Raw genomic sequence first — 11799 nt, 5'->3', positions numbered from 1 at the left:
TCACTTGGCAAATACAAATTGTTAGAAAAGTTCACTCTTCCTAAATGCTGCTGGAACTGAAAATTCAACCAATGGGTGAGCTTCCTAGTTGAACAACTTTACACAAAAATCCATGTTCAGTAAAATAAATTATTCTCATCTGTGATGAATGATAAATATTTCATGGTGAATTTCGTTTGGCATATATATTTCTACTTTTTAAAGTCTGTCTGTGTGTGTTTGTGTGTGTGTGTATACATACTCTCCTGATTTTTCAAAATATAAAATATTTGTCTTATTATACACTCCCTAAATTAGTTCATATTCATGTATGTGTATTTTTAATCAAATTTCACGAGATTATTCTCAGGAATATTCACACACCTTAAATACATCATTGTTTCCTAGTACTGAGAACTATCTTCAGTGAATGGAGCATACAAATTCTTGTATTTCTACAGGAACTTACCCAGTTTAACATCAACAGAAATAGATTCCTATGGGACATGATGTGTATTTTGAAATTCATTTTTATTCAACACTGGTACATTGCGATTTCTTCAGTTTATGCACATCATAGGATATATATTTCATCCACAAATTCGAAAATTTATAGGCATTTTTTTTCAGTTTCAATCACTTCCTGCTTCAGAACACATGTATAACTCCATGTTTCATGCCTGGTCTTTTCATGAGATTTCTTTCCAAACACATTATTTTCGATTTCCCTAATCACTTTTGAAGCAAAACTCTCACATCATTCATGATGAACCATAACCCTATTATTACCATTAGATGTATATTTGGTTTTAATGAATGTGTATATATATATATATATATATATATATATATATATATATATATATATATATATATATATCAATATAAGATTTCCTGTATATTTTCAGATATCAATTCAATCCATTATTTAAATTTGGAACCAGTTATACTATTTATTCACAGTATGGTCTATTCATGCATTATCTCTATATTCATTGACACAGGGTACACGTATTTGTACCCCCAGTACTAACTTATACGTCTTCACAATATTGCTCCCAGAAATGGTGGTATAAATACTCATGTGACCTGATCTACATATACATGTTATCACAGTAATATTCTGGAAAGAAAATGCAAAGGTCACACTTATGATTGTACCAAAGCCTAAATGAAAAGTGAGCATGGATTACTAAAAACATTCCTGTCCAGGTTGCTACCGCTGTCAAATGTCAATCCTATTGGTGACTATATATTTGTTTCCTCCTAAGATTATATATTCAACCTCAAGCCTGTTGAAAATGTCTAATCCTATCACTCACTTTATACTTTGCCTGATTTCCTAATGTCAATATTGATATCTGCTTTCCTAAATATTTTTCCAGTTTATCATTGTGACTGACTCTTCACATGTGCTGACATTTAAATTCACTCTCTAACAGAAACCCTATTGCTAAAAACATTTCCTCCAAAACCTATAATCACTATTCTTTCTAAACCTACCCACACGCTTCCTAATCTTACCAACTATAGCTTTTTGACTGGATATTCTCATGACATTCAATCATCCAATTTACAAGTTCCTATGACATTGTATATGGATTTATTTAAGACATTCGTGCAGAAAGTAAGTCAAAGCTAAGTATCCAAATCAAGGGCCCAATGCCCTTCTGGGCTTCAAATCTTACCTAGATTTCTGTTTTTATACTTATATTTCACCTATATATTCTTTTAAATATCGCACTTTCCCAATACCATTATTCATCTCTCAGAATGATTCCTAATCCAAATCGAATCTGTTATTAACCCTAACCAAACACATGGGGTGACACTTAGCCCCCAGTGGCCACAGTTTACATACAAAGAGAGAAATCAGCACTGCTGCCTCAGTTTCATTGGAAAATAAGAAACCAAGTCCTTTATGTCATATTGATGCAGACCCAGCTTTGATGGTCTCACTACAAAGGAAGCTAAAGCTCCTGACAACAACATATATTTCAAGTGCCCAACCTCAGAGGCAGTTTCTCAAGAAGCCTTTAGGCCAACAGAGCTCCATGTTTGTGGAGTGTTTACCCTGTCCCTTACTTTTGGAAACTTCTCTACCACCTCCAAAGTTGTGAACTCCTGAGCATATTCCACTACTGATATATATTCACAGATTTTCTAACTCTTCTCCTCTAATTGTGTCTTAATTGGGGTGAAGGTAATGTCAAGGCATTGTTGTGGATGAGAGTTGGACGATTTTTTTGTAGCACATATTTGCATACACATTGGATTCATTTTCCAATTTTCCATTTGAAATACTGAATCCCTGACACTAACCCATTCCCTACTAGACTCTGACTACTAATCCTAATATGATGGAGAACAATAACCCAAACATAATAGAAATCCAAGCAGTTCAGAGGAGGCATGGTGTATAGTTGGATTTGCCTTTTGCATTATATAGGGTAGGAGTTATTAATCTAGTCAATTTTTAGTTGACATAGATCTCCATGTGTTTTTACATTTAACAAATATGTGAATTCCTGTCTCCGTTTGTCTGTAGCCTATTCAGCACATGTATTTTTATATTCACATATAGAATCCTAGCTGGTATCACATGTACATTCTTGTGATGTGGCTGACTTGGCAGATACAAATTTTGAGAAAAGATCACTCCTCCTAAATGCTGTTGGAACTGAAAATTTAACCTATGGGGCAGCTTCCTAGTTGAACAACATTATACACAAATCCATGTTCAGTATATTAAATATTTTTGGATCTGTGGATGATATGTATTTCAACATGAATTTCGATTGGCATATATATTGCTACTTTTTAATGTCTCTGTGTGTCTATGTGTGTGTGTTTGTTTGTGTGTGTGTGTGTGTGTGTGTGTACACACACACACACACACACACACACACACACACACTCTCCAGATTTTTCAAAATACGAAATACATGTGTCTTCTTTTACACATCCTAAATTCATTCATATTTATGTATGTGGATTTATAATCAACTTTTCACAAGATTATTCTCAGAAATATTCATCCACCTGAAATACATATTTGTTTTCCAGTACGGACAACTAACATCAGTAAATGGTGCACACAAATCCTAATATTTCTACAGTAACTAACCCAGTTTAACATCAATGCAAGTAGATTACTATGGGACATGTTGTATATTTTGACGTTCATTTTCATTAAACACTGGTACTTTACTATTTCTTCAGTTTATGCAAATCATAGGATATGTATTTCATCCACAAGTTAGCAAAATTATTTGCATTTGTGTCACTTTCAGTCACTTCCTACTTCAGAACACATGCATTCCTCTATGTTTCTTGACTGGTCTTTTCATGAGACTTCTTTCCAAACACATTATTTTCCATTTCCATACTCAATTTTGAAGCAGAACTCACATACCTTTCATGATAAAATATAACCCTAATATTACCATTAGATGTATAACGCGTTGTAATGAATGATTCTATATCAATATAAGATTTCTTATATATTTTCAGATATCAATTCTATCAATCCATTATTTAAAGTGGAATCAGTTAAATTATTTATTCACAGTATTGTTAATTCATGCATTACTTCTATATTCATAGACACAGTGTACACCTCTTTGTACCCCCAATACTAATTTATACGTCTTCAAAATATTGCTCCCAGAAATGGTGGAAGAAATACTCATGTCACCTGATCTACATATACATTTTATCACAGTAATATTCTGAACACAAAATGCAAAAGTCACACTTATGACTGTACCAAAGGATAAATAGAAAGTGAACCTGGATTACTAAAAACATCCAAGTCCAGGTTGCCTAATGCTCTCAAATGTCAATCTAATTGGTGATTACATATTTGTTTCTTCCTAAGATTATATATTGAAACACAACCCTGTTGATAATGTCTAATCCTATCACTCACTTTATACTTTGCCTGATTTCCTAATGTCTCAATTGATATCTGCTTTCCTACATATTTTCCCCAGTTCATCATTGTGACTCATTCTTCACATGTGCTGACATTTACATTCACTCTCTAACCGAAACCCTATTGCTAAAGAACTTTTGGTCCAAATCCAATTCTTACTCTTCTTCCTAAACCTACATACTATATTGCTAATTCTACCAACTATCCCTTTTTGACTGGATGTTCTCTTCTACATTCCATCATCCAAGTAACGGTCGGGCGAGCGTTGGAAGAAGATACCACCAAGAGTCTATCTCATGTAACAGCAAAAGGTTTATTGGGTGTCCAGCATGCTGGGGCTCAGAGCTCACTTGAATCGAGTAGAGAGCCCTGAGAACAGCTTAAGCAGAGCTTATATACTTGTTTTTGCGAGTGCAGGGAGGCAAGTTTATTGATGTGTCAAGGCGAGTGGGCAGTTTGCATGCAACCCGGTGAGGGAGTACAGTTTTTCAGTTGGGGACAGCACATTCTGGGAACAAGATTGGCAAACATTTCTCAAGATTTCAACAGTGTTTTGTTAAGCGTACAGAAAACCAGCAAGTGACAAGTATATATTTTATTAACCTTTCATTCCCCACTTCTTCTTCTGGCTACTTTTAATCATAAAAGTGATTATTGGGGGGTGTCACATTATATGTCTGCTAGTGGGGTATTACCATAAGTTTAACTTGTCCAATTTGAGCTTGGAGAAAATAAATTACATGGTTGAGCAAACAGGGTTTTATAGTTAGCAATAATATGAGGATTATTATTGGACCGGCCAGGTTTGATAAATGCGTAGTTAACCAGGGGGACTTTGTGAACCAAGATTCAAACCACCATTTTTGGGCCTTTTTCTCTCGTTGACGCTCTTCAAGTCATCTTTTTAATTTACTCATAGATTTTTTTTTACAACTCCAGTATGGTAGGCATAAAAACAACATTCTTCCATCAATGCAAAACAAAGGCCCTCTTGTCTCATGAAGAGGAGGTCCAATCCTAGACTGTTCTGTAAAACAACTTCAGAGAGAGAGGATAAAGATTCCTGAAATGCTGTGATGGAGGTTTCTAATATCTTTAAGTTTTGATCTATTGCTGCTTCTATTTGGGTCATTTGTTGTGTACCATGAACCAAGGCAGTGGTTCTTCAGCCCACACCTGCAGCAACACGTATTCCTAATAGGATGGCAAAAGTGAGGGATATATGTTCCCATTGGAACCAGGTTTTATGCCCCCCTATTTGATCTTCAAATGAACCTGCGTCATGATAGAGCACTCTGGGAAACATTTGCTCAATTACACAATTAATCACATCTGTTGACCATTTCATGAAAACATAAACAATGTTTAAGTATATAGAATTATACTGTTGTAGGGACAGACAAGGCAAGGCACCTAAGATAGTACCAAAGACAGGAAAACAGTCCAATTTGTTTGCAACCAGATTCAGAGGGCATTACTTCTGTTTTAATCAATTAAATCCCGGGAACCGCAAGTTAAGATAGTTTCAGAATTTTGTACCCAACATGTAAGGGAAGGGGCTCAGAAGTTCACAGTTTGCAGAAGTTCACAAAAAGCAGTTTTTCTTCTGTTTTTTTCCTCTGTTCTGGGCAAGTTAACTTTTCAAGGACACCTGGGTCAGGGAGAGCTTTTAATTCCCTTTATTTTTTCCCCCTGCCAACTGTTACCATGGATCCCAGTTGGTAACTTCTTTATCTTACAATTGTACCCATCTCTGTGAAGCCCCAGCTCAATGCCAGAGGCCTTGTTCACATATTTTGTGAAAAACTAGTAAGGGAGTGTCTAGCTTAGGAGTGCTGATATTTTTAGCCAGTGGCCAAGTAGAACAAGGAAACACAAAAAGAGGAAGTTTATCTACTTAGAAATCTTTTATAGAGACTCTTTTGCTGAAAGTCCTAAATTCAGCTATGTTGAAGATTTCTGGAGAAGGTCAGTTAAGACTTTTCTGTGGGCCTGGTACAGAGAAGGAAGACGGGGAATGCGTGGCTGTGAGCAGCTCTAGGGATCTGAGAATGAGGTAGGAGAGATGTAAAAGAATAATGGGAAAGGGGTTCGGGATTTTCCTAGCAACTAAATCTTGAGAAGTAGAACAGGTAGAGCAGAGGGGAAGATGGGTGTTAGTATCCCAAAAAGCCTTAGAGGGACCTTAAATACTTAGTAACCTGTATTCAGTGATGACAAAGCAACTTTAAAGGCCATTTACATTACATCTTTGATAAGGGTCTGAGGGCGCTCCTCAGCTGATTTGAGCTTTGTGTTAGCTGGTAAGAGGACCTGGTGCAACCAGGTGAGGGCAATTACAGGAGAAGAGAGGAGTGAGTGGGTTGAGGTGTACCTCATTACCTACTACCTCAACAAGGGGGCAATGGTCTGGGAACCGGCAGAGGTTTGGGCTTTTGATCTAGTAATTGGAGGGGAGAAATCAGGTTGCTAAGGTGAGAGTGAGAGCAGAGAGTCTGGAGAAGAAGGCTGAGGGTGAGGATCTATTGGAGAAGCATAGTTCAGGATGTGAGCAAAGGAGAGAAAAGGCCTCCATGTAGGGGAATCTCCTTTCACACTTTTGAGCACTTGCAGAAGTTTAAAAGGTCACACAGAATTTGAGGATCTAGAGACCCCTCTGGGGGCATTCGATTTTGGTTATCTAATTGGTATTATGGCCATTGCTCTGTACAGAAGTTGATGAGGAGTTTGGGTTCCATCAGGCAGTCCGTGTATGCTCACATCCCTATGACTTACAGAAGAAGTCGGCTTTCCCCCAACACAGCCATGACTGTTTGTGGCTTTGATAGTCCTCCGGGCAAGCATAGTAATCTAGGCTAGCCAACCTGCATCTGGCTCCCATGTCCCTACATCCATAATGTTGTTTCCTTTATCTATGGTATGGAAGGGATTTAATGGAATTTAGTGGGATCCCCTTCATCAGGGATATCCCAATAGGAAAGACGTATAGCCACCTGACAAATATCTGTGTGGAGAGATGGCCACCAGGTCCCTAAGTAGGCTGTATGCGAGATAGACCATACTTCTTGTCCAGTATGATTTTTGATTAGCCATCGCTGCTGAACGGGCTGATGAGGGTTAGGACTACTGGTGGTCAAGGGTAGAGTCTATAGCCTTATCCACATGGCAAATACACAATTTGAAAGGGTTACCAGTCTTTTACAGTTTCCAGCCAGAGTCTGGACAGGGCGCATGGTTGAGATGAGAGGTATGGATCCAGGAAGAGATTCTGTCTAACTTACTGCTGTAGGTGTTATAATTAGCACCTGCTATGGTCTTTTCCAGCGGGGTTTCAGGGATGACACCTGATGTCTTCTTATGTAGACAAAGTCTCTTTCTTGATATCGATGTTGATTCCCCTCGTCCCCAGGTTGTTAGGCAGTGGCCATCTTCACAGGTATCTATGTGGCCCTGGATGAAAGACAATATCTCTGACTTTTTAAATTAGTGGGAAGTAGAAAGATCCTTCTAGGGGCAATCCAAATCCAATGGTGAGCCATTCTGAGGAACAGAGAGTCTGCCATGTCCAGAGTTTTACTGAAAAAGAAAGATTCTGAGCCCTTAAGCGAACTTTGGTGCAGTGATCAATGGTCAGGGACAGAGGCATTCAAGTGCTCTGTCCCATAGTGAAAGATACACAAACAGTAAAAGCAACAACACATGACACAGACAAGACAAGACAATAAAGAAAGGATATGGACGTCCAACACTGAGACCAGGACTGAGTAGTAGGAAATACCCGATGGGCTGGCAATACCGAATCTGAAACAAAATATCACAGAGTCATGGAGACTATTGTTCCTCGATTTCCCAAGTCCTCTGTGGCGTCCCCCAGGGACGTGGCCTGTGGCTCTGTGACATGACTGTCAGCCACCGTCAGAGAGAGTGCACGCTCTTCATCGACATCCATTTTGCCAAGCCCTGACCTGAAACCTGAAACCAGAAAGAGGCGCCTTTCTTATCCCGAGAGGAGTCTGTTGGGGTCTCTCATCCGCCGCTGCTGGATCTCAGTGAAACCTCCATATGTAAAGGTCCAGTGACAATCAGAAAAAGAGACCACCAAGAGACTCTCTGATGCCAAAGCAAAGGGTTTATTGGGTGTCCAGCATGCTGGGGCTCAGAGCTCACTTGAATATAGCAGAGAGCCCTGAGAACAGCTTAAGCAGAGCTTATATACTTTCCTTGGAGAGGGCAGGGGGGGAAGTTTATTGATGGGTCCGGGCGCGTGAGCAGTTTGCGTGCAACAGGGTGAGGGAGTACATTCTGCAGTTTGGCAGTTGGGGGCAGCACATTCTGGAAATAAGATTAGCAAACAGTTCTCAAGATTTCAACAGTGTTTTGTTAAGCATACAGAAAAACAGGAAGTGACAAGTACTAATTTTATTAACCTTTCACTACCGACTATAATTTGGCAGAATTCCTAATGTCTCTATTGATATGTGCTTTCCTACATATTTTCCAGAGTTCATCATTGTGACTGACTCTTCACATGTGCAGACATTTACATTCACTCTACCTGAAACCCTAGAGCTAAAGAAATTTTGGTCCAAATCCTATACTCACTCTCCTTTCTAAACCTACCAAATATCTTCCTAATCCTATCGACTGTCGCTTTTTGACTGGAAGTTCTCTTTGACAATCAATCATCCAAGGTACAAGGTCTTTTGCAATTGTATATCGATTTATCTGAGACATCTGTGTACAAAATAAATCAAAGCTAAGTATCGCAATCAAGGGCCCAATGCCCTTCTGGGCTTCTAATCTTACCTAGATTTATGTTTTCATACTTATATTTCACCTATATATTCTTGTAAATATCACAGGTTCCCAATACCATTATTCATGCAGCAGAATGATTCCTAAACCATATCGAACCTGTTATTAACACTAAACATACACTGTTCCCTCAATCTAACTTTACAGAAGAGCAGGGACAGAGTTGGTCTTACAATACAGGAATGTAGGGAATATTCCAACTGCTGAGAACATCAAAGTTCCATGCAGAAAAGATACCTGGAGAAGTTGTAGGCAGCTATGAAAGAACTTAGAGAGCAAAAGTCATCTTCCATTGCAAAAAACCTGGTCAGGATGAAGGGATGCGTCTGAATCAGCCACTCTCTTCTTAATGTAGAGAAGAAGGACCAAACCAGGCCTGTGTGGAGAGCTGTTCCTGGGTGCCTATGGTTGATATACCATTCTAACATGTGAAAGTGTCACAGTAAGTAGGGGCAGCCTCCATTTCATGGGACCCTTGGAAGCAACTGTTAGGACAACGTGGTTGCCAAGGCAGTGACCTCATTCAGTTCCTGAAGGAAGTGACCTCACCTCACATCCTTGGTGATGGAACTCCCTGAACTTGGGATCCAGGAGGCAAGGCACCGAAATCCTGTCCCAGACCCAGTCCTAGTGCTCTCAAATGTTTGGATTTACCAAAGACAGAGTAAGTCTTTCTTGGTACCTGCTGATGTGAGGATGGCCAAATGCCAGGAAAGCTCTGAAGAGTGGCCTTTCTTGAGAAAGCAGGTAAGTGGCTTACCATTGGCTCCTGACAACTTAACAATGTTGACCAAGGAGACCAGATCTGAGACAGGACAGGCTATTTCGGGGGAACACAGTATGGCCCACCAGTCAGAGGACACTCGGGATAGTCACAGACCTTTTTGGGGGAAGAAGGTGATTTTGTGGGTGTGGGTGTGGGTTTGTGGTTTTGTCTGATGTTTTGAGAATAGGTAGGAAAGGCGGTTTGTTTGGTTTGAAATAAAATGTTTCTAGTAAGTAGTATGACAAGGCAATTGATTCTCTGTCTGTGTATCCCACTGTGTCCATGGCTGTAAACATTAGAAATGAGAATGCATCAATAGATGTGTCCTGTCTAGTAAAAAGCTTCCCATCATTCATCCAGCCCAATTGATGAATGGACTGTGACTTCCCTTATCAATGGGCAACACCTACTATCTTCCTAAGTTTCTGTTTTCTTCCTGAGTTATGGCCACTCTCCAGAATAGGCTCATAATTTTGTGTCCAAACAATGTACCACCTCCAAGCTCTGTGACATGGCCATGTACTGGATAGCTGATGGGAGTTTCTAGCATCTCCTAATACTCAGATATCAGTGTGACCAGGAAATTCTCAGTGGAGAAACAGTGTTTGGGCCATTTGCTTACCTATTCTTCTACTGCCCTGAATGTCAGGAAGGTCTTTGCCTCAGGCCACCCCTTGTGAAGGCTGAAGAAAGCAGGTTTCAAATGGAAATAAATGGGCATCACCTGTGGCTCTTTGCTTAATTGCTTTGGAAAGGGATGTGTATGAATCAGCTTTTTGACCCTGTGTGAGACTGTGGCTTAGATTCTCAGCACCTGATGTAAGATTCCATGTGTGCACCCAAATCCAAAATTTCCAAAAAGCATTCATTGTGGATGAAGTTTCTCGACATTCTCTTTAAGGTTCCTGACCTCCATCAAGTGAGGATAGGGATCCTTTGCATCAAATGAGTTCTTCAAAACCCCGCAAAGGCTAGCCCATAGGTGCTTGGGATTTCTCATGACTCCAGTTCACATAAAGAATCTAAATCCCATTGTCAATAGTCTTCAAATTGAAGAAGTGGAGCAGTATTAATGACAGGGTATTTGATCATTCCCGGTTAAAAGGAAGGGTTTCCAGGCAACCCTGAGTTGTGAAAAATGAGGTGCAAGGGTGCTGATTTTAGACACTGTGTTGGACTGTGCCCCTCATGGAAACCTCCAGCCAGAGGTTATTATTAGTGTCTATATGGAAGAAGATGAGGGCCATGTGGGAGTGTTTTGTTTTTAATTGTGGTCATTTGTGTGGCGGTTGGAAGAGATTTCTGGTTCTACCTGGGCTTGAACTCTGGTGTGATTCCCCTTAGAGACTGAGTTCCGGAACTGACCTCAGAGAAGTATTGCCCTGAATTGTGTTGGGATTTTAGGAGGCCACGCATGAGAGTCACCCTTGGAAACTGAGATCTAGGCCCAGTGTGGCTTTCCACAGAGCACAGGGAATCTCAGCCAGGATATCACAAGATTTTATTCTGAAAGACTTGGCAACAATAGTTGAGAGTCAAAACACACATGGACCTCACATTGTAGACCTCAATTGGCCTGGCCTCATGTGACCTTTTGGCCACTCTTTGGGAAGCCTTGCCTGTGATAGTTCTCCAGATCATTCACTGAAATGAGCTTCCTCTCCATTTAATGGTTCCTGAATGATTTGAAACGCACAGTGCCTCCAAATTCATCCTTGAAAAATGGCTAGATAAATACCATGAAATTTTTGAAATTCCCATGACTAGGTGGCACTGGAGAAACATTGGATTCCTGTTGCTGATCATGAGTATTCCAGACAGTGCCTTGACTTACTTGGTTTCATGAAAATGGTGTAGAAGAGAGATGCCAGTAAGTTGGAGCCTGCTGAGTAGTTGGCCTACAGCAGTGGTGGGCAGGTGTGAGATAAAACATCTGTGGTGGGGCTCATGTGGATCTGCCATTGGCTTTCAAATGACTTGTGACTGACATTTTCCATCTAGCAGATCCTTGTATTTAAAAGCATCTTGTTATACAGAGAGGTTTTAGGGCAATGTTCAGAATCAGGTTGCTATGGTGAATGGTGCAAGCTCTGTGGGTTAGAAGCCTGGTTGGTGCATTCTCCTGCAGAACCTGACCCACCACAAGTGACAGAACTCCCTCCAGCACTTTGTTCCTGTGGAACTCCTTGTATTTCATGAAGCAAATACCAAACTCCCAGTGCAGCATAAAAAAACACCACGAAAAGTGGATTAGAACCAAATGGCTTTACAGTCCACACGAGGAGACACTTAGCCCCCAGTG

The sequence above is a fragment of the Callospermophilus lateralis genome, unplaced genomic scaffold (assembly GCF_048772815.1).
Source record: "Callospermophilus lateralis isolate mCalLat2 unplaced genomic scaffold, mCalLat2.hap1 Scaffold_136, whole genome shotgun sequence".
Taxonomy (NCBI): domain Eukaryota; kingdom Metazoa; phylum Chordata; class Mammalia; order Rodentia; family Sciuridae; genus Callospermophilus; species Callospermophilus lateralis.
Note: the sequence above shows the minus strand (reverse complement) of the source record.